Source organism: Scyliorhinus torazame, chromosome 21 (assembly GCF_047496885.1).
Source record: "Scyliorhinus torazame isolate Kashiwa2021f chromosome 21, sScyTor2.1, whole genome shotgun sequence".
Lineage (NCBI taxonomy): Eukaryota > Metazoa > Chordata > Chondrichthyes > Carcharhiniformes > Scyliorhinidae > Scyliorhinus > Scyliorhinus torazame.
Window position 1 is genome coordinate 58,232,493 of NC_092727.1, and position 23,278 is coordinate 58,255,770.

General features: G+C 48.3%; 1 protein-coding gene across 9 annotated transcripts in view; it reads right to left on the bottom strand.

The window, feature by feature from the left end:
* Positions 1-23,278, bottom strand: part of LOC140398303 (rho GTPase-activating protein 32-like) — a 792,529-nt gene that overhangs the window by 217,812 nt on the left and 551,439 nt on the right. The gene's annotated exons all lie outside the window — the stretch shown is intronic.

Sequence of the window (23,278 nt, forward strand, 5' to 3'; positions counted from 1 at the left end):
ATAAAACCTTACCACTAACGATGGAGCACTTCCTCTCCCCCATGACCTCTCTGACTAATCATCTCACTGAAGCAGCCACACCAGTGAGGGGAGCCTGGGACAACAGTGCAGCATGGCACTGTGCTAATTTAAAAAAAAGGTGTGCTCAATATTTTAAGCAATGTACAAACTTTCAACATCAAATTAATCATTTTGAACAAAAAGTACCCCCATATACTTGCTTTCTTCTTTATATTCAAACTGGTAACTTGTGGGCAATGGGAAATACTCACTCAGATACGAGATCTAAAAGACATGTTTTCTGAACAAGGAAATTACATATAGATCCAAAAATCACTAAAGATTTGGTGCTGTTCAGGTCTCAAACAGAGTAATTTACACAGATCCCTGGTACAGGGAAAAGACTGTGGGGGAGGGAAGTGGGGCGGAACGACCAATAAAATTTAAACCACTCTATCTCATAATTAGTACACAACATTTCTACAGAAAAGAAAATGATGAATATGAACAGTTTTATTAAACAGGAACTGCTTTCTGAAGAAACATCTGCGCTCCGTCACAGCATCTGTCAGTTTAGACTTTTTATTTCTTATTGCTCCAGAGCCAACTCGGAGGCCCTGGTCCACAAGGAATTAAGACCACAGCTTGCTCCATATTGACCTTTAAAGCTGTAACACATCAGTGTAAGCAGAAAATCCTACTTTCTCACAGCCTACATATGGCTATACTGAGAGTACAGCCAGCTTACACAATCACTGCTACATATTTCAAACACTTTAAAATATCCCAACTCTCTTGGCTCAACAAGAATGCAATTGTGTTAGGATTCTCAAGAAAAATGGGTGATACAGGCTGGCTACTGCTGGCTTCAATGTGTGCACGCATGTGTGTGGTGTCCTTATGGCATGTGTGTGTTTGAGACAGAGACAGAAAGAGAGAGGTGCCCTTGCAGTGTGTACGTGCAAGTGTGAGCATGGTGCTTACTCCAATTTCTAAATTCATTGATGACATCAGATTCAGTGGAATCGTTTTTAAAAAAAATATTAATTCAAGGAATGTGGGTATCATTTATTGTACTTCCCTAACTGTCCTTGAGAAGGTGGTGATACACTGCCTTCTTGAACCTCTGCAGTACAAGTAGTGTGGGAACATCAACAGTGCTGTTCAGAAGGGAGATCCACAATTTTGACCGAGTGACAGTGAAGGAATGGCTCCAAGTTCCAAGTCTGGATGAAGTGTGATTTGGAGGAAAACTTGCAGGTGATTGCATGCCATTGTCCTTCTAGGTGGTAGCGGTCGTGGGTTTGGAAGGTCTTGTTAAGTTCCTGCACTGCATATTGGAGATGCTACGCACTACTGCAACTGTGCATCAATGGTGTAGGGAGCGAATATTGAAGGTGGTGGATGGAGCACCAGTCAAGTGGGCTGCTTTGTCCTGAATGGTGTCAAGGTGTTTTGAGTGTTGTTGGAATTACACTCATCAAGGCAAATAGAGAGTATTCCACCACACTTATGACTATTATCTTGTGGATGGTGGACAGGCTTTGGGATTCAAGAGGAGAGTTGGACTTTGCAGAATTACCAGCCTCTGACCTGTCTTGTAACCACAATAGTTATCGGATTGGTCCTGTTCAGTTTCTAGTTAATGGTAATCCCCAGAATGTTGATAGTGAGGGATTCACTGAATGTAATGTCATTGTATGCCATGGGGAGATGGTTGGATTCTCTCTTGTTGGAGATGGTCATTGTCTGGTACTTTTGTGGCACAAATGTTACTTGCCAGTTATCAGCCCAAGCCTGGATATGTTTTGCTGCATATGGTCACCGAGTGCTTCAGTACCTGTGGCGTCACAAATGGCGCTAAACAATGTGCAATCATCAGCAATTATCCCCACTTATGACCATATGGTAGAGGGAAGGTCATTGGTGAAACAACTTAAGATGGTTGGGTCAAGGCCACTGCCTTGCGGAACTCCGGCAGTGATGTCCCCGTTCTAAGATGATTGACCTCCAACAACTACAACCATCTTCCTTTGTGCTGGGTATGACTCAAACCAGTAGAGAGCTTTCCTCCTACTTCCCGTTGACTCCAGTTTTTCAAGGGTTCTTTGATGCCACAATCAGTCAAATGCTGCCTTGATGTCAAGGGAAGTCACTTCTGCCTCTTGAGCTCAGCTCTTTGTCCATGTTTGGACCAAGACTGTAATGAGGTCAGGAATTGAACGGCCCTGGCGGAACCAAAATTGAGTGACAGTGAGCAGGTTATTGCTGAGTAAGTGCAGCTTGATAATACTATCGATGACCTCTTCTGATAATTGAGACTAGACTGATGTCTTTTGGATCCCATATCTACGAGTATTTCCCATTATCTACAAGTTACCAGTTTGAATATAAAGAAGAAAGCAAATGTATGAGGGTACTTTTGTTCAAAGTGATCAATTTTATGTTGCATTGGCTAGGTTGGATTTGTCCTGCTATTTGTGGACAGGACATACCTGGGCAATTTTCTACATTGTCATGTAGATGCCAGTGCTGTAACTGTATCATAAGAGCTTGGCTAGGGGAGCAGCTAGTTCTGGAGAAAAGTCTTCAGTACTATTGCTGGAATGTTGCCAGGGTCCATAGCCTTCGCAGTATCCAGTGTGTTTAGCCGTTTTTCATTTCACATGGAGTGAGTCGAATTGGCAGAAGGCTGACATCTAAGATGCCGGGAACCTCAGGAGGAGGCAGAGATGGATCATCCACTCAGCACTTCTGGCTAAAGATTGTTGCAAATGCATCAATCAGCCTTGTCTTTTGCACTGATGTGCTAAGCTCCCCCATCAGTGAGGATGGAGACATTTGTGGAGCCTTCTCCTCCAGTGAGCTGTACAATTGTCCATCACGATTCGCGACTGAATGTGGCAGGACTGCAGGGTTTATATTTGATCCTCAGCTTTGAGATTGCTTAGCTCTGTCTATTACTTGCTGCTTCCGCTCTCTGGCATGCAAATAGCCCTGTGTTGTAGTTCCATCAGGTTGACATCTGAGTTTTAAGTATGCCTGGTGCTACTCCTGGAATGCCTTCTGCACTACTCATTGAACAAGGTTGATCCCTGGCTTGGTGGTAATGGTAGCGTGGGAGCCATGCCAGGCCATGAGATCACAGATTATGGTTGAGTACAGTTCTGTTGCTGCTGATGGCCACAGCACCTCATGGATGCCCAGTCTTGAGTTGCTGGATCAGTTCTAAATATATCCCATTTAGCACGGTGGCAGTGCCACACAACTGATTGACGGTATCCTCAATGTGAATACCGGTTGTGATGGAGATCACACTGTCTGCAGAATTCAATTTAGAATAAGGAAATGTATAAGTAGCAGAAATTAATACATCAAGTGTTTTAATTCAAAGTAGAATAAAATCACTTCAGTAGAAAGGCCTTTCAAAAGTCACCACCAGCTGCAAAAACTTTAGCTGATCCCTAGGATCATTAAGCCATCCTAGACAAATGCGGGATAAGGAAGATCCTTGAATTGACAGCCCATAAATTCTTCAAATTACCTTACTGCAATTATAACCATAAGCTAGAGGGTGGGAAGGTATATTAGAAGATGGCAACTGGAATAAATTAAACAAACTTCTTTCTTAGACTATAAACCTTAACACTTAAGATAACACCATTTGGAATAGTGGCAATCTGGACATCTATATATTTAAGAATCTTAACACATTGAAAATAGACAGAAGTAGAAATGTGTCTCAAACAACTCCTTGTCTGACCATATATCTAAGACACCTGACATTCAAGCAGACACTAAGATCATTAAATCACATTATTGTTGATTAACCACAAACCTGGCCATTTGGCATTGGAAATTGTCCAGTAGAGAAGATAAGACCCAGGAAAAGCTATTCACTAAGTAGGGAGAATTATATATAAAAGATGAGTAGTTTGGGAGAATCAGCTCTCACTCTCTCCTGCTAGAGTACAGTCAAAGGTCTGTTCTTCCGCCTGCATTGTCCAACAAAGACCATTGTGGTTTTTGTAAGTATGATTCTATTAAACCTCTTAGAAATGTATTAGAAATTGATATGATATACTTTAGGATTTTCCATGTATACATATATCCTTCTCTTAGAGAAGTTAGTTTGTTAGCGGATAACAAAGGACTGTTAACTGTTTTTTTTTTTTTAAACAGATAACAAAAGACTTTTAATCAATTTATATTTTTAACTCTACAATTCTGTAAGTATCAATTGAGTGTATCTTATAATAAAAATACTATTAGAAATTAAACTGAGCAGTCTTACTCTCAATAAATTTTAGATCCTAGACACTCATTTAGGAAGTCTTAAATGACAATGTTCCACGACCGACAGAGTTGGGGGTTTAGTCACGAGTGACGTATTTGAACTTCTTCCATTGAAAATAACTGAAATCCTGTTTAACTGTTTGAGACACAGAAAGTAACCTCCCCTCGTGAGAGCTATTCTGAGTCTTAACAGAGAAACAGATTTCCCTTTTTTGGTGGCTTAACCTGATATGTGTTAGTAAGATAATCCCTTCGGATCTGGAATACCAAAACCGCTCACTGGTTCTGCACAAGGACTGTGCAGTGGACACTCCTACATACTATCTTGGACAGATTCATCCACAAAAGGTTGTCGTTTTTTTCCCTCTAATTAGTTCCCACACCACCTGCCAAGGACTCAGTACAGCAGCTATAATATTCTTTTGGACTCGGCTGGCTCATTCAATAATGATGCTACCAAATCATTCTTGGCATTGAAATCCCCACCATGAGCACATTCTGCACTCATGCCACCCTCAATGCTTCTGCCAAGCGGTGTTCAACATGGACAAGTACTGATTCATCAGCTGAGCAGGGACGGTACAGGATAACCAGCAGGAGGTTTCCTTGCCCATGTTTGTCCTGATGCCGTAAGAGTTCATGAGGTCGATTGACTTCCGGTGGCGGCTATGAGGGAGTAAGTCGCACATTTGGTGGCTCCCATTCTGGCCGGTCTTTTGGACCTTTTTTCCCCAACTTTTTTGCGGTTTTGAGCACTGGCTTTGAAGGCGCAGATAATTTGGTACTGGATCCACACATTGGTGTATGGAACGAAGAACCCCAAGGGATCGAAAAGGAAGAAATAAGAAGATAAGCAAGGGCTGAGTGGAGGTTGCGGCTGAAGACAATAAGGCTGATGTTCGGACCCCTGCTGCAACGGCCCAACCATCAACGGAGGAGCTGATGCAGGTCATCCAAGAGGGCTTTGCTAGACAGAAACGGAACTGTCTTGACCCGATAAAGGAATCGATCGATCGGCTGGAGCGCAGGCTGGATGCCCAGGATTGGACGATTCAGAAGCTGGAGAAAGCGCTGGCGGACCAGGAGCACCAAACGGTGGTTGAGCTGGAGGTGGGGATGCTGAAGGATCAGCAAAAAAGGTTGCTGGAGAAGTTAGAAGACCTGGAGAATAGAGCTCGCCGGCAGAACTTCAGAATTGTCGGTCTCCCAGAAGTGGCTGAGGGGGCTGATGCTGGCGCGTTTGTGGCGAGTATGTTTCAGAAGCTTCTGCGGGAGAGGGCTTTTCCCCGACCATTGGAGGTGGACAGGGTGTACAGGGCGATGGCGAGGAAGCCGTGGCCGGGGGACCCCCCAAGGGCGATGGTGGTCCGGTTCCACAGATCTTTGGACAAGGAGTGTGTTCTCCAGTGGGCCAAGCGACACGGAGCTGCAAATGGGACAATAGCATTTTGCGTGTCTATCAGGATCTGAGCGTGGATGGAGGGCAGGCTTTAACCAAGTTAAGGCAATCCTGTTCAAGAAGAAAGTGAAATTTGGGCTGCTACGACGGCGCATCTTTGGGTTACACACGAGGACCAGCACCATTATTTTTAGTCGCCCGAAGACGCGCTTAGAAGAAAGGGCTGGTGCTGAACTGAGAACTTTTTGTTTTAAGTTGTAACTTTTCTGAGTGATGTTTATACGTTTTGATTATTGTTTTTCTTCTGCATTTGAGTTTGGTTGAAGATGGGGGAAGTAAAAGTTATTCGGTTTCTGTGGGTTTTCGGTGTTTTGGTGGGGGTGGCTGGTGGTGCTTTTAACTTTTTATTACTTTGATTTGCACTATGGCGGGGGGTTTTCGTGGGTCTTTCATTTTGGGTTGTCGCTTATGGTAATTGGGTGATTGTTTGGGGTCGGTTTGATGAGGGAAGTGGTTTTGATGGGTGGGGGGGGGGAAGAGTGAGGGAACAACAGGTGGGAGACTTCTTGGCGCCGGTGGCGAGGGGCCACCAGGCTAGCTGGGTGAGCTAGTCTACGAGAGCCCAGTGGGGGGTGTGTATATGATTAATATATGGCAGGGGTTAGGTTACAAAGCGGTGTTGCTAGGGCGGGGAGGGGAGGGGAGGGGGGAGTTACTCTGCTGATGAGGGAGGAACTTAGGATTTGGGACAGAGAGGAGGTCGGGGGTGGGGGCTGCCAGGAGGCGGGCCAATGGAGACACGGCGCATGGTCTGGAAGAGGGCCCAGGAAAGGGGATGGCTGATCGGGGGAGTGGGGTGCACGGTGCCCCCCAACTAGGCTGATCACCTGGAATGTCAGAGGGTTGAATAGGCTGGTTAAGAGGGCACGTGTGTTCGCGCATCTGAGGGCTCTGAAGACGTGGTAATGCTGCAGGAGACACACGTGAAAGTGGCGGATCAAGTCAGGCTAAGGAAGGGTTGGGTCAGTCCGGTCTTTCATTCAGGGCTGGACACCAAGACAAGAGGGGTGGCGATTTCAGGTGGGCAGTATAGTCTCGGACGGGGGAGGGGCCGTTATGTCATTGTGAACGATAAGCTGGAGGGGAGGAAGGTAGTCTTGGTTAACGTGTACGCGCCAAACTGGGACTATGTGGAATTCATAAAGAGGGTGCAGGGGGTGATACCTGATCTGGACTCGCACAAGTTAGTTACGGGAGGGGATTTTAATGCAGTCATCGACCCCGGCCTGGAACGGTCGTGTTCGAAAACGGGGAGGGTGCCAGCGATGGCAAGGGAACTGATAGGGTTCATTGAACAGATGGGGCGGGGGGGGTTCTTCCCCATGGAGGTTTAGGCAGCCGACGGGGAAAGAGTTTTCTTTTTATTCGCAACTTCACAAGGTTTATTCCCAGATTTACTTTTTCCTTTTGACCAGGGATTTGCTGGCGGGGGTGGTGGACTCGAGGTACTCGGCCATCACTAATTCGGATCATGCCCCACACTGGGTGGAACTGCAGGTCAGTGAGGAGAGCTTCCAGCGCCCGCAATGGAGGTTGGACGTGGGCTTGTTGGCGGGCGAGGCGGTGTACGAGAGGCTGAGGAAGTGCATGCAGAACTACCTGCTGGTTAATGACACGGGGGGTGGCGGGAGTCTCAGCAGCAGTGGTCTGGGAGGCGCTGAAGGCACTGGTGAGAGGGGAGCTGATATCGACAGGACGGATAGGGCAGAGACGGACCGACTGGTTAAGGAGATCCTACAGATAGATAGGAGGTATGCGGTGACCCCGGGGGTGGAGCTTTTAAGGGAACATCGGAGGCTGCAGGTGGAGTTCAGGGTGCTGTCCACAGTTAGGGCAGTGGAGCAGCTTAGGAAGGCGAGGGGTGCGTTCTACGAAGTTGGGGAGAAGGCCAGCAGAATGCTGGCACAGCAGCTTAGGAAGAGGGAGGCGGCCAGGGAAATAGAGAGGGTGGTTGATGGGGATGGGAACTTGGTAGGGGAGTCAGCAGGGCTAAACAGGGCGTTCAGGGACTTTTACAGTAGGCTCTATTGCTCGGAACCCCCCACGGGGCCTGAGGGGATGGGACGCTTTTTGGACGGACTGACCTTCCCAAGGGTGGGTAGGGAGCTGGTAAATGGGCTGGGGGCCCCGATTAGGGCCGAAGAAATAGTTGAGGACTTGAAGGCAATGCAGTCGGGTAAAGCCCCAGGGCCGGACAGGTATCCGGTGGAATTCTATAAGAAATTCTCGGGGATTTTAGGGCTGTTGCTGGTCAAGGTTTTCAATGACGCAAGGAATAGAGGGGTGCTACCCCCGACGATGTCACAGGCCACTATTTCGTTAATATTGAAGCGGGACAAGAACCCGGAGCTATGCGGGTCATATAGACCTATCTCACTGCTTAATGTGGACGCCAAGTTGCTGGCCAAAGTTTTGGCCTCCAGGATTGAAGATTGTGTGCCGGATGTGATTATGGTGGATCAAACCGGGACTGTCAAGGGCAGGCAGTTGGTGGCCAATATAAGAAGGCTGCTCAACGTGATCATGATGCCCCCGGAGAGCAGGGAGGTTGAGGTAGTTGTGGCAATGGATGCGGAGAAGGCGTTCGACCGGGTGGAGTGGGACTATTTATGGGAGGTGCTGGGACGATTTGGGTTCGGTAGGGGCTTTATCGACTGGGTTAGGCTGTTGTACCAGGTCCTGGAGGCTAGTGTAAGAACGAATAGGACGGCTTCAGACTATTTTAGACTGTATCGGGGGACAAGACAGGGATGTCCCCTCACCCCACTGCTGTTTGCGTTAGCTATAGAGCCGCTGGCAATTGCTTTAGAGCTTCAAGGGGCTGGTTCCGGGGGAGAGACCTGGTTAACTGACATGGCAAGCTTTCTTGGCCTAGAGAAGATTAAGTTCGCCTTGAGAGGGTTCGCCCGGAGGTGGCAACCATTTATCGACTTCTTCGCAGAGAATTAATCGTCAGCAGGGGGGGGGGGTTAGGGTAGCGTAGAATAGGGGGTCAATTAGGCGGGTCTTGGCGGGATGGGAGTCGGTGATTGCACTATGTTTGTTGTTCTTTGTACATTGTTTTTATACTGTTGCTGTTTGTAACGCCAAAAATACCTCAGTAAAATTATTTATTTTTTAAAAAAGAGTTCATGAGGTCCAGAGTCGGTGTTGAGCACTCCCAGAGCAACTCCCTCTCGAATGTATATCACTGTGCCACCAACTCTGCTGGGTCTGTCCACGTACCCAGGGATGGTGGTGGTGTTGGCTGGGACATTATCTGTAAGGTATGACTCAGTGCGACTGTGTCAGGCTGTGCTTGACTGGTCTGTGAGACAGCTCTCCCAATTTTAACACAATGCCCCCAGATATTAGTAAGGAGGACTTTGCAAGACTGATGAAGGAAGACACTGGAGTGTTGGAAAGAGAGGATGTCCTGGACACTGCACAAACAAAATCCATTTGGTTGGTGTTGCGAAGCAAAAAGAGGAAGAATACACTACCAGTGGTATTTTGCAGGCCTCTGAATAGTGAGAGATAAAGACCTAACCTGCGGAACAATCACACAAATGTACAAGAACTAGAGTGGTGATTTGGAACTCTTTAATTAACCAAATATTATATTATTAAATTAATAGCATACATGGCACAGAAAAGCCCATTCAACCTAACTAATCCATGCCAGTTTCATGCTCCACTTGAACCTCCTCCCATCTTTACTCATCTAAATCCACCATCAAATATATTTGTCCAGATTCCCCTTAAATCCATTTACACTATTCCCTTTAACCGCTCCTTGTGGGGGCAAGTTTCACATTCTCACCACTCTTTGGCTACAAAAGCTGTTTTTGAATTCCCTACTGGACCATATTGATGGCCACTAGTTACGCTTTTCCTCTCCAAGAGGAAATATTATCTGTCGATCCACTCTATCAAAACTTTTCATAATTTTTAAAGACCTCAATTAGGTCATCCTTCAGCCTTGTTTATTCAAGCAAAATGAAATTTAGTCTGTCAATCCTTTTCTGATAGGTAGACCCATCCAATATTGGTGTCACTTTTGTAAATCTTCTCTGCACCATCTCTAGTGCATATCCTTTTCATAATATGGCAACCAGAACTGCACACAGTACTCCAAGTGCGATTTAACCAAAGTTAGAAATGGGTTCAGCATAACTTTCATACTTTTCAATTTAATCTCTTTAGAAACAAAGCTGTGTGTTTGGTTTTCTTTTGTTATGGCCTTGCTAACCTATGGTGCAACATTTGGTGATTGACACATTTGTCAAAGATCCCTTTCTTCCTTTACCGCGTCTAGACTTGCATCTTACAAGTAATAAATGGTCTCTCCATTTTTCCTACTAAACTGGCTTACATTTTGAATCGATCATTAAAGAGGTTATAGCTAGGCACTTAGACACTGGGCACGGTGGCATAGCAGTTAGCACTGCTGCATCACAGAGCCAGGGACCCGGATTCAATTCTGGCTCATTCCCCCCATGTGTGTGGGTTTCCTTTGGTTTTCCCCCACAGTCCAAAGATGTGTAGTGGGGTTATGAGGTTACATGGGTAGGGCAAAGGAGTGGTCCTAGGTAGGGTGATCTTGTTAGGGTCAGTGCAGACTCGATGGGCCAAATGGCCTCCTTCTGCACTGCAGGGATTCGATGAAGCTGAAGGTAATAGCAAGAGTCAGCATGGTTTTCTGAAAGGGAAATCATGTTTAACCGATCTACTGGAGTTCATTGAAAGAGTAACATGTGCTGTGGATGGAGGGGAGCATGTAGATGTACTGTCCTTGGATTTCTAGAAAACATTTGATAAGATACCAGATCAAAAGTTATTGCAAAAAGTAAAAGCTCATGCTGTGGGTATTCATATAGTAGCCTGGATTGAAGATTGGCTGACTGGCAGAAAACAGAGAGTATGCATAAATGTTTTTTTGTCGGTTTGGCAGGATGCGATGAGTGGAGTCTTGCAGGGGCCAGGACTGGGGCCTCAACCTTTTACAATTTACATCAATGACTTAGATGAGGGGAGTGAAGGCATGGCAGCTAAATTTGAAGATGACATAAAGATGGGTAGAAAAGTATATTGTGAAGATGACATACGGAGTTTGCAGACAGATATAGTTATGTCAATCGAGTGGGCAAAAAATCTGGCAGATGGAGTGTAATATGGAAAAGTGTGAAGTTGTTCACTATGACAGGAATAAAAAAAGAGAATTACTTAAATGGAGAGTAACTGCAGAATGCCAAATGCAAAGCGATCTAGGTGTTCTCGTGCTTGAGTCACTAAAAGTTAGTATGCAGGTGCAGCATGTAGTCAAGATGGCTAATGAAAGCTATCCTTTATTTCGAGAGGAATTGAACATAAAAGTAAGGATTTTATTCTCCTGTCATATAGGACATTGGTGAGACCACATCTCACAAACTGTGTGTAGTATTGGTCTCCTTATTTAAGGAAGGATGTAAATTTGTTGGAGGCGGTTCAGGATTGATGCCTGGAATGAACATGTTCTCTGAAAAGGGAAGGTTGGACTGATTGGGTTTGTTTCCACTGGACTTTTGAAGAGTGAGGGGTGACTTGATTGAAGTAAATAAGATCCTGAGCGGTATTGACAAGGTGGACATGGAAAGGACGTTTCCTCTTGTGGGTGTGTCCAGAGGTAGGGGGCAATGTTTTAAAATTAGGGTCACTCTTATAGGACAAGAGATGACGAATTTAAAAAAAATCTGAACTCTCTGCCTCAGAAGGTGCTGGAAGGTGGGGCGACTGAATATTTTTATGGTGAAGATAAATAGATTCATGTTCGGCAAGGGAATCAAAGGTTATTACATCAAACATAGAATTTACAGTTCAGAAGGAGGCCATTTGGCCCATCGAGTCTGCACCGACGCTTGGAAAGATCAGCCCACTTAAGCCCACACTTCCACCCTATCCCTGTAACCCCATCTAACCTTTTTTCTGGACACGAAGGGCAATTTATCATGGCCAATCCACCTAACCTGCACATCTTTGGACTGTGGGAGTAAACCAGAGCACCCGGACGAAACTCACGCAGACACGGAGAACGTGCAGACTCCGCACAGACAGTGACCCAAGCCAAGAATCAAACCTGGGACCCTGGAGCTGTGAAGCCACAGTGCTAACCACTGTGCTATCCTGCCACCCCCGATATTGGGGGTACGTGGGGCTGTGAAACTCCACAGGAACAGTTTAGCCATTGAAAGGTGGAGCAGGCTCTAGGGGCCGAATGCCCTACTTCATCTCCTATTTCGTATGTTAATTTTCTAAACTTACATTTATCTGCATTGAACTTCATTTGCCAATTATTTACTCATTCTTAAGCTTATTCGTGTCCACCTCAGTACTGGCTGCCCACCAATCCGATGTGATTCATAAATTTACAAATTGTGTTTTTGATTTCTAAGTCCAAATAGTTAATGTAAATTGTAAAGGGCAGTGATCCCTGCACTGTCAGTTGATTGGAATACAGGACCGGCATGTACCTGTGAGGAAGAAAGATAAGGGTGGCAAGTATAGGGAACTCTGGATAATGAGGAATATTATGAACATTGTCAAAAAGATAAAGGAAGTGTTATAACCTGCCTGCTTACCATTGGCTGGGGTCTAATGGCAATCCCACAATCCTGTGGGAGTATGAGCTTCCCCAATGAGGAGGGCGGAGAAATCATTAGCAGACTCCCTGTATAAATAAAGCTGGCCAGTTTGGAACCAGCAGGAAGGAGTGAGCAGCAAGCGAAGTTGCTGCTGCTGGAGTATATATATGTTATTGTAAATAAATGTTACTTCTTTGTATCCTTAAAACTCGTGCTGGATTCTTTGTGGCGACAAGGGTTAAAGTGAATAGCTGAAGCCACCTCCCTGGATTTTTGTTGGATACAGGTTGGAAGTTGTTTTCTATTACACATTGCCTCTGTATGGACGTTTGGATGTTTTTGATGCTGCGCTGGAAAGCTGGAACCAGTACGCACAACGGATGCGTTACTATTTCCGGGCAAACAATATCACCGAAAACGAGCGCCAGGTGGTCATATTGCTCACCGCCTGCAGCCCGCATACGTTTGGGGTGATTAGGAGCCTTACGTACCCAGCTGCGCCGGACACCAAAACGTTTGATGAACTTGTGAACTTAGTGGGGCAACATTTTAACCCAACCCTGTCCACGATAGTCCAACGTTACCGGTTTAATACCGCTGAGAGGACCCCAGGAGAATCCCTTGCCGACTTTCTATCCAGGCTACGCAGGATTGCGGAGTACTGTGACTATGGTGAGACCTTGTCAGATCTGTTACGCAACCGTTTGGTTTGCGGTATTAGCAATGCGGCCACCCAGAGAAAGTTGTTAGCTGAGCCAACATTGACTTTTCAACAGGCCATTCAAATAGTATTGTCCCGAGAGGGCGCAGAACGAGGAGTGCAGGAGCTACAGGGAATGGAGGTGCTTCTCTTGGGGCGCAACCCCTTCCGTCCGAAAACTTCCCCCCGCACTCCTGCGGTACCTTGGGCGAGGCGACGTCCGGATCGGCGCCAGTGGCCGTCGGACATTCCTCCCCGAAGAGAGCCTTCTCCAGAACCAATGGATGAGGAGCCATGTCCGTGTCAGACTTGTAGGCGCCGATCCCATCGCGGACGCTGATCCTGGGCCGTCGTTCCGACCCAAACTGGGACCAACCCAGGGGCTGTACCTTCCATGTGGATGAACCTGCGGCGACTACTCCCGAGGGCGCGGAGACGGAGGACGACTGCCTGCAGCTGCATTGTGTGGCAGCTCCCTGTGTGGCCCCCATTAAGGTGACAGTACGGGTCAATGGTCACCCACTTGAGATGGAGTTGGACACTGGCGCAGCGGTCTCCGTGATCGCCCAGGGGGGTGGGGGGTGGGGGGGGGTGGGGGTGGGGGGGGGTGGGGGGGTGGGGTGGGGGGGGGGGGGAGGGGGGGGTGGGGGGGGGTGGGGGGGGAGGTGGGGGTGGGGGAGGTGGGGGGGGGGAGGTGGGGGGGGGGAGGTGGGGGGGGGAGGTGGGGGGGAGGTGGGAGGTGGGGGGGGGGGAGGTGGGGGGGGGGGGGGAGGTGGGGGGGGGGGGGAGGTGGGGGGGGGGGGAGGTGGGGGGGGGGGAGGTGGGGGGGGGGGGAGGTGGGGGGGGGGGGAGGTGGGGGGGGGGGGAGGTGGGGGGGGGGGAGGTGGGGGGGGGGGAGGGGAGGTGGGGGGGGGGGAGGGGAGGTGGGGGGGGGGGAGGGGAGGTGGGGGGGGGGGAGGGGAGGTGGGGGGGGGGGAGGGGAGGTGGGGGGGGGGGAGGGGAGGTGGGGGGGGGGGAGGGGAGGTGGGGGGGGGGAGGGGAGGTGGGGGGGGGGGAGGGGAGGTGGGGGGGGGAGGGGAGGTGGGGGGGGGGAGGGGAGGAGGAGGAGGAGATGTTATAACCTGCCTGCTCACCATTGGCTGGGGACTAATGACAATCCCACAATCCTGTGGGACTCGTGCTGGATTCTTTGTGGCCCTCACAAAAGGAAGCATTCAAAATATCTAAAAGGCTTAGGACAGATGAAGTCCTTGAAGAATATAAAGCAAGTAGGAAGGAACTTAAGGTAGGAGTTAGGAAGGCTAAAAGGGGTCATGAAATGTCATTGGCAAACAGGTTTAAGGAAAATCCTAAGGTGTTTTATCCATATGTAAAGAGCAAGAGGGTAGCCAGAGAAAGGGTTAGTCCATTCAAGGCTATGGGAGGGAATCTATGCATGGAACCAGAGGAAATGGGAGAGATACTAAATGAATACTTTGCCTCTGTATTCACCAAAGAGAAGGACTTAGTGGATGAGGACTATAGGGTGGAGTCTGTAGATATTCTGAGTCATGTTGATATTAATAAAGAGGACATGTTGGGCATCTTAAAAAGCATTAAAGTAGATCAGTCCCCAGATCCTGATGGGATCTACCCCAGAATACTGAGGGAGACAGGGGAGGAAATTGCTGGGGCCTTGACAGTAATCTTTGTATCCTTATTGGCTACAGGTGAAGTTCCAGAGGCTGAAGAGTAGTCAATGGTGTTCCATTGTTAAGAAGGGCAACAGGGATAATCCAGGAAATTATAGGCCGGTGAGCCTTGCGTCAGTGGTAGGGCAATTATTGGAAAAGATTCTTAGAGACAGGATTTACTCACATTTGGAAACAAATGGACTTATTAGTGAGGGACAGCATGGTTTTGTGAAGGGGAGCACTAATTTGATCGAATTTTTCAAGGAAGTGACAAAGATGATAAATGAGGGAAAGGCAGTAGATTTGTACACATGGACATCACTAAAGAGTTTGATAAGGTATCGCATGGTAGACTGGTACAAAAGGTGAAGTCACGTGGGATCAGAGGAGAGCTGGCAAGTCAGATACAGAACTGGCTTGGGCACAGAAGACAGAGGGTAGCAGTAGAAGTGAGCTTTTCTGAATAGAAGGCTGTGACTAGCGGCGTTCCACAGGGATCAGTTCTGGGACCTTTGTTGTTCGTAGTGTATATCAATGATTTGGAAGAAAATATAGCTGGTCTGATTACTAAGTTCGTATACGACACAAAAATTGGTGCAGTTGGGGATAGTGAAGTGGACTGTCAGAGGATGCAGCAAGATATAAATTGGTTGGAGTCTTGGGCGGAGAAATGACAGATGGAGTGTAATCCGGACAAGTGTGAGGTAATGCACTTTGGAAGGTCCAATGCATGTAGGAATTACACAGTAAATGGTGGAATTCTTGCGAGTATTGACAGGCAGAGAGATCTGAGCGTGCATGCGATCGATCACCGAAAGTTGCACGCATGTGGAAAAGGTGGTTAAGAATGCATACGGCAGGCTGGCCTTCATCGGTCGGGGCATTGAATATAAAAATTGGCAAGTCATGTTCATAGAATTTACAATACAGAAGGAGGCCATTCATAGAACAGACAGTGCAGAAGGAGGCCATTCGGCCCATCGAGTCTGCACCGACCTACTTAAGCCCTCACGTCCACCCTAACCTGTAACCCTCCTAACCTTCTGGCCACTAAGGAAAATTTAGCATGGCCAATCGACCTAACCTGCATGTCTTTGGACTATGGGAGGAAACCGGAGCACCCGGAGGAAACCCACGCAGACACGGGGAGAACGTGCAGGCTCTGCACAGACAGTGACCCAGCGATGAATTGAACCTGGGACCCTGGCGTTGTGAAGTCACAGTGCTAGCCACTTGTGCAACCGTGCTGCCCATATTCGGCTCATTGAGTCTGCACAGGCCCTTGGAAAGAGCACCCTCTCTAAGCCCACACCTTCACCCTAACCCCGTAACCCCACCTAACCTTTTGTGGACACTAAGGGCAATTTAGCATAGTCAATCCGCCTAACCTGCACATCTTTGGACTGTGGGAGGAAACCTATGCAGGCACGGGGAGAATGTGCACAGACCGTGACCCAAGCTGGGAGTCGAACCAGTGACCTTGGAACTGTGAAACAACTGTGCCAACCACACTGCCCTCTGTACAGTTGCAGCTGTACAGGACCTTAGTTAGGCCTCATTTGGAATATTGTGTACAATTCTGGTCACCACACTACCAGAAGGATGTGGATGCATTGGAGAGGGTACTGAAGCGGTTTACCAGGATGTTGCCTGGTTTGGAGGGCATTAGCTCTGAGGAGAGGTTAGATAAGCTCGGTCTGTTCTCACTGGAACGACGGAGGTTGAGAAGGGAGCTGATAGAGGTCTACAAGATCATGAGTGGCATGGACAAAGTTGATAGACAGATGCTCTTTCCTCGGGAAAAGAGTCAGGTACTAGGGGACATAAGTTTACAGTGCATGGGGAAAAGTTTAGAACAGATGTGCGAGGCAAGTGTTTTTTTTTTTAAACACCGAGGGTGGTAAATATATGGGACGCGCAGCCTGGGGAGGTGGTGGGAGTAGGTATGATAGCGGAATTTAAGGGGCATTGAGATAAATATATATGAATAGGGTGGGAATGGAAGGATACGGACTCCGTAAGTGCATACAGTTTTAGAGGGGAGCTTTCAGAGTATGAGGGCGCTAGAGGAGAAGTTTGGGTTGGCGAGGGGAAACAAATTCAGATTATCTGCAGGTGTGGGACTTCCTACGTAAACAGATGTCAACCTTCCCGCTCCTACCGCTAAGGGGGATTCAGGATAGGGTAGTTTCCAGAGCGTGGGTAGGAGAAGGGAGCGGTCTCGGACATTTACAAGGAACTTATGGGGTCAGAAGAGCCGCAGACCGAGGAGCTGAAGGGCAGCACGGTAGTACAGTGGATACCACTGTGGCTTCAGAGCTCCTTTGTCCCAGGTTCGATTCCACGCTGGGTCACTGCCTGTGCGGAGTCTGCACGTTCTCCCCATGCATGCGTGGGTTTCCTCTGGGTGCTCCGGTTTCCTCCCACATCCAAAGACGTGCAGGTTAGGTGGACTGGCCACGCTAAATTGCCCTTAGTAACCAAAAAGGTTAGGAGGGGTTATTGGGTTACGGGGATAGGGTGGAAGTGAGGGCTTAAGGGCTTAAGTGGGTTGGTGCAGATTCGATGGGCCGAATGGCCTCCTTCTGCACTGGAGAGATTCTATGAAGCGCAAGTGCGAGGAGGAGCTGGGAGGAGAGATAGAGGATGGTCTATGGGCGGGCGCGTTGAGTAGAGTCAACGCGTCCGCAATATGTGCCAGGCTCAGCCTGATACAATTCAAGGTCGTTCATCGGGCTCACATGACAGTGGCCCGGATGAGCAGATTCTTTGGGGTGGAAGACAAGTGTGCAAAATGTGCGGGAGGACCAGCGAACCATGTTCACATGTTCTGGACATGTCCGAAGCTTAGGGGATTTTGGCAAGGGTTTGCAGATGTCATGTCCACGATGTTAAAAACAAGGGGGGGCGCTGAGTCCAGAGGTGGCGATTTTCGGGGTGTCGGAAGACCCGGGAATACAGGAGGAGAAAGAGGCAGACGTTCAAGCCTTTGCTTCCCTGGTAGCCCGGAGACGGATACTATTAGATTGGAGACTTGGCTATCGGACATGGCTAGCTTTCTGTTTGGAGAAAATCAAGTTCGCCTTGGGAGGGTCACTGTTAGTGTTCGCCCGGAGGTGGCAACCGTTCGTCGACTTCTTCACGGAAAATTAATCAGCAGCAGAAGGCGGGTGGAGGAGGGGGGGGGGGTTAGTTTATCTTCGATTGGGGGTAAATAAAGGTGGGACCTGTAAGGAAGGGAGACGGCTTTTGCACTATGTTTATAGTTTCATGTACATTGTTTATTTTGTTGTTGCTACAATACCAAAAATACCTCAATAAAACGTTTATTAAAAAAGAAATGTTCAGGCAAGGTGGATTGGCCATGCTAAATTGCCCCTTTGTGTTCAAAAATTAGGTGGCGTTACGAGGATAGGGCGAGGGAGTGGGCCTAGTTCGGGTGTTCTTTCAGAGGGTTGGTGCAGACTCGATGGGCCGTATGGCCTCCTTCTGCACTGTAGGGATTCTATGGTGTTAACTAAATTTGTATGTGAATTCTATGTTTTGTTAACTTATGAAATGAGATAAAAGCTGCTCCCTGACGAAATTTTGTATAAATATTAGGGAAACCATTTAACTGTATGGAATGATCAAGGAAGATTACTTAAGGACTACTATTAAGAAAAATGTCCTGAACTCATGCTTTCAATGAACAAGGATGCATCATCACTCCTCTCTGAAGGTTGCTCTATATATTTCACTGCGCACATAGACCACAGCTTCTCTTCCTTTTATAGAAGGCATATAAAGCGGATCAGTACAATTGACATGTTGAAACTCAGCATTATGAAACATTTTTTTCAAATGATGAAATGGATTTATTACCATGTAAATCTCATGGTTGCACAGCATTTATGAGTACATCGATTGTGCTGGTACTGAACGATGGTCAGAGGAGCATTTGTGAAACACAGCCAGTCTCTGGTTGCGTGTCCAAGGCACTCACAGATTAATGCTATTACACTGCCAGAAACACAGATGGGAAATGCTCAGCAAACATTTATTATTAAGGAGTCAAACAATGAGGTCTGCAATTCAGCCCGACCAGCTATTACATTCAGAAGCATCAGTTTCTATTTGTGATTAGTGATTAACAGCCAGAATCACATCACTCAGTTGCTCCCGCAGCAGGGAAATACTCTCTAATGGGTTATATGATGATGGGAATCTCACAACGAATTTAGTGTGTACAATCTGTCAAACCAAAGCAAGTTGTATTGTATATGTGGCATACCTTTTCCTGAGAAATGTGTAGCTTGGAGGTTTTTTAAAGCCACATAAATCACCTATACTGAAAAGTACTGTATGAATGGCCTGGCTCCCATTCCATCCACAACGCAAGCAGTCACAAAATGCATGTGCTGTTAGCCAATTTGAGGGAGAATCCTTCATCAGAGGATGGGCAGCACAGTAGCATTGTGGATAGCACAATTGCTTTACAGCTCCAGGGTCCCAGGTTTGATTCCGGCTTGGGTCACTGTCTGTGCGGAGTCTGCACATCCTCCCAGTGTGCGTGTGGGTTTCCTCCGGGTGCTCTGGTTTCCTCCCACAGTCCAAAGATGTGCAGGTTAGGTGGATTGGCCATGCTAAATTGCCCTTAATGTCCAAAATTGCCCTTTGTGTTGGGTGGGGTTACTGGGTTATGGGGATAGGGTGGAGGTGTGGACCTTGGGTAGGGTGCTCTTTCCAAGAGCTGGTGCAGACTCGAAGGGCCAAATGGCCTCCTTCTGCACTGTAAATTTTATGAATCTTCATTATTTGTCAATGAATCAATCCCTGCACAAACATGAAAATAAATGAAACTATATCCACACGCTGTTTTTATGGTGTATTTGATTCCTCTGCCAAAGTACTCCATCCCCCAGGCAAAGTGGACAACAAACCCCGATTGTTGATGGACGAATACTCGTGCTTTCAGTGACAAGCATCGAGAGAAGTAGGAGAAACTCCAAATTCAGCCTCCTCACGTACATACAAGAATAAAACAATCTCCACACAACCAATACACAATCCTATTACTCCCACCTGAAGTCTTTCCCCCCGACAACATAGATGCAGTCAAATTGTCAAGAAAACCAACTGCACTTTTGTTCTCCCTAAATTTTAATAGTCCAGAAAGATCACTATAGTTTTGAAGGATGAACTAGAACAGAAACACTGACCTCCAGAAATCCCACTACGTGATTATAAGGCCCATCCAGCCACAAGCAGCAGGGCGAGAGTGGTTTCTGGTAACCAAGGTAGTAGTTTTCTTAACTACTATGTGAAGCAACACAAAGGTTTGGTAATGATTTCTGCTTTACTAGTACAGGTGACGATATAATTAATACAGTGGCATCACATTCTGCCAAGTCTTTCCTTTCTTGAAACACACCCTTTTAAAAAGAGCTCACACAGGTCTGAGACCCACAGCTTTGAACACAGTTTTTTCCCCATTACTCACTTTCAAAACATGTCACACGAGTAATAAAATATTCAAATTCAAGTTTCCCTGAGCCCAAGCCTACCTCAATTTGCACAGCCTCAGCACCGATGAAGTCATCGCACCACCACATGATAGCCAGTTGGAATACTGGCTGCTGTGAAACATGGCAATAACTGTCACCGATCAGATAGATAAAGGGACAATCCACAAGGCACCAATTTTGACAATAGGCACTGCCAGCACTCACCTACACTGCTCAATTGGGCATCTTTCAAGCATGACTGTTACAATCCTTCAATGGCAAAGGGTGCCTGAGCTTAGCCCTGTCCTGTTTCCTACTGACATCCTCGCCCAATACCCCCCAAAGTCCTGCCCAAATGTTTCCAGCGGGGATTGTTGGATACTGCAAGCCACTTAAAGGCCAAGTAAAGTGGCCTTTAGCTAGAAACCTGAAACAGATGCATTAATATTATGTTGGCAGAAAGCCCTGTCCCAAAGTCAGGGCAGTTTTGCGGTGAATCCTATTCCCAAACAAATCCAGCAGGAGAAAGGGCAACAAGTAAAATAAACGGATATTTAAGAAGAAAAATACTCAATTTTTAACTGTAAAATTATCTATCGAAAGAGGAACTTGCTTAAAAAACGAATTCAAGGTTTTTAATGTCATGAATAAGGAATGATGTGGAGATGCTGGCGTTGGACTGGGGTGAGCACAGTACGAAGTCTCACAACACCAGGTTAAAGTCCAACAGGTTTGTTTCGATGTCACTAGCTTTCGGAGCGCTGCTCCTTCCTCAGGTGAATGAAGAGGTCTGTTCCAGAAACACATATATAGACAAATTCAAAGATGCCAGACAATGCTTGGAATGCGAGCTAAGAATACAGTTACAATAACAATTACAGCTAAGAATAAAGAACAAAGAAAATTACAGCACAGGAACAGGCCCTTCGGCCCTCCCAGCCTGCGCCAATCCAGATCCTTTATCTAAACCTATTGCCTATTTACCAAGGATCTACTTCCCTCTCTTCCCCACCCATTCAGATATCTGTCTAGATGCATCTTAAATGATGCTATCGTGCCCGCCTCTACCACCTCCGCTGGCAAAGCGTTCCAGGCACCCACCACCCTCTGCGTATAAAACTTTCCACGCACATCTCCCTTAAACTTTCCCCCTCTCACCTTGAAATCATGACCCCTTGTAATTGACACCCACACTCTTGGAAAAAGCTTGTTGCTGTCCACCCTGCCCATACCTCTCATAATTGTCTTCAGGACCCGCGACAACGCAGAATCGCCGAGCAGAAACTTATAGCCAAGTTCCGCACACATGAGTGCGGCCTCAACCGGGACCTGGGATTCATGTCACATTACATTCATCCCCCACCATCTGGCCTGCGAAATCCTACCAACTGTCCTGGCTTGAGACAATTCACACCTCTTTACCCTGGGGTTACCCCATCTCTGGATCTGTAAAGGTTTAATCACCTGCTAATGCTCGCATTCCTAGCATTGTTTGGCATCTTTGAATTTGTCTATATATGTGTTTCTGGAACAGACCTCTTCATTCACCTGAGGAAGGAGCAGCGCTCCGAAAGCTAGTGACATCAAAACAAACCTGTTGGACTTTAACCTGGTGTTGTAAGACTTCGTACTATGAATCAGGAAGGGGAAGGAGTAGGGGGAGGTGGGATTGGAGAGGGAAAGGAGGTAGGGATGGATGGAAAATGTGGAATAGGGAAGTGGCGGGAGAGCAGGAAGGGAAAGAGATAAACAGAAAATGGGAAGGGGAGAGGAGAAGGCGATGTCAGCATTTGCATGGGAACACAGCCACCTGGAAGTTCTTCTCCAAGCCACTCACCATCCTGACTTGGAATTGTATCGCCGTTCATTCAGTCATTGGATCAAAATCCAGCAATTCCCGAACAGCACTGTGTGTGTGTCTACACCACATGGAAGGCAATGGTTCAAAATGGCAGCTCACTACCACCTTAACGAGGGCAATTAGGGATATGCAATAAATGCTGGCATATACAATGGTGCGGCGAGGCGGGGGGAAAACGGCAAGGGCGGGTAAACGGGGAAGGCGGGGGGAAAACGGTGAGGCGAGGGAGGGGGCAACGACGAGAGTAGGGGGAAACGACGAGGGAGGGGGGAAATGAGAAGGCGGGGGAAAACGGCGAGGCGGGGGGAAACGGCGAGGCGGGGGGAAACGGCGAGGAGGGGGGAAACGGTGAGGTGGGGGAAACGGCGAGCGAGGGAGGGGGAAACGGCGAGGCGAGTGAGGGGGAAACAGCGAGGTGGGGGAAACGGCGAGGTGGGGGAAACGGCGACGGCGAGGGAGGGGAAACGGCGAGGCGAGCGAGGGGGAAACGGCGAGGGTGGGGGGAACGGTGAGGGAAGGGGGAACGGTGAGGGAAGGGAAACCAGGAGGGAGGGGGAAACCGGGAGGGAGGAGGAAACGGCAGAGGATGAGGAAACGGCGAGGGAGGAGGAAACGGCGAGGGAGGAGGAAACGGCGAGGGAGGAGGAAACGGCGAGGGAGGAGGAAATGGCGATGCGGGGGGAAACAGCAAGGTGGGGGGAAACGGCGAGGGAGGAGGAAATGGCGATGCGGGGGAAACGGCGAGGTGGGGGGAAATGGCGAGGCGGGGGAAACGGCGAGGCGGGGGGAAACGGCGAGGCGGGGGGAAACGGCGAGGTGGGGGAAACGGCGAGGTGGGGGAAACGGCGAGGCGAGCGAGGGGGAAACAGCGAGGTGGGGGAAACGGCGAGGTGGGGGAAACGGCGAGCGAGGGAGGGGGAAACGGCGAGGCGAGCGAGGGGGAAACGGCAAGGTGGGGGAAACGGCGAGGTGGGGGAAACGGCGACGGCGAGGGAGGGGAAACGGTGAGGCGAGCGAGGGGGAAACGGCGAGGCAAGCGAGGGGGAAACGGCGAGGGTGGGGGGAAACGGCGAGGCTGGGGGGAAACGGCGAGGGTGGGGGGGAACGGTGAGGGAAGGGAAACCGGGAGGGAGGGGGAAACTGGGAGGGAGGAGGAAACAGCAGAGGAGGAGGAAACGGCGAGGGAGGAGGAAACGGCGAGGGA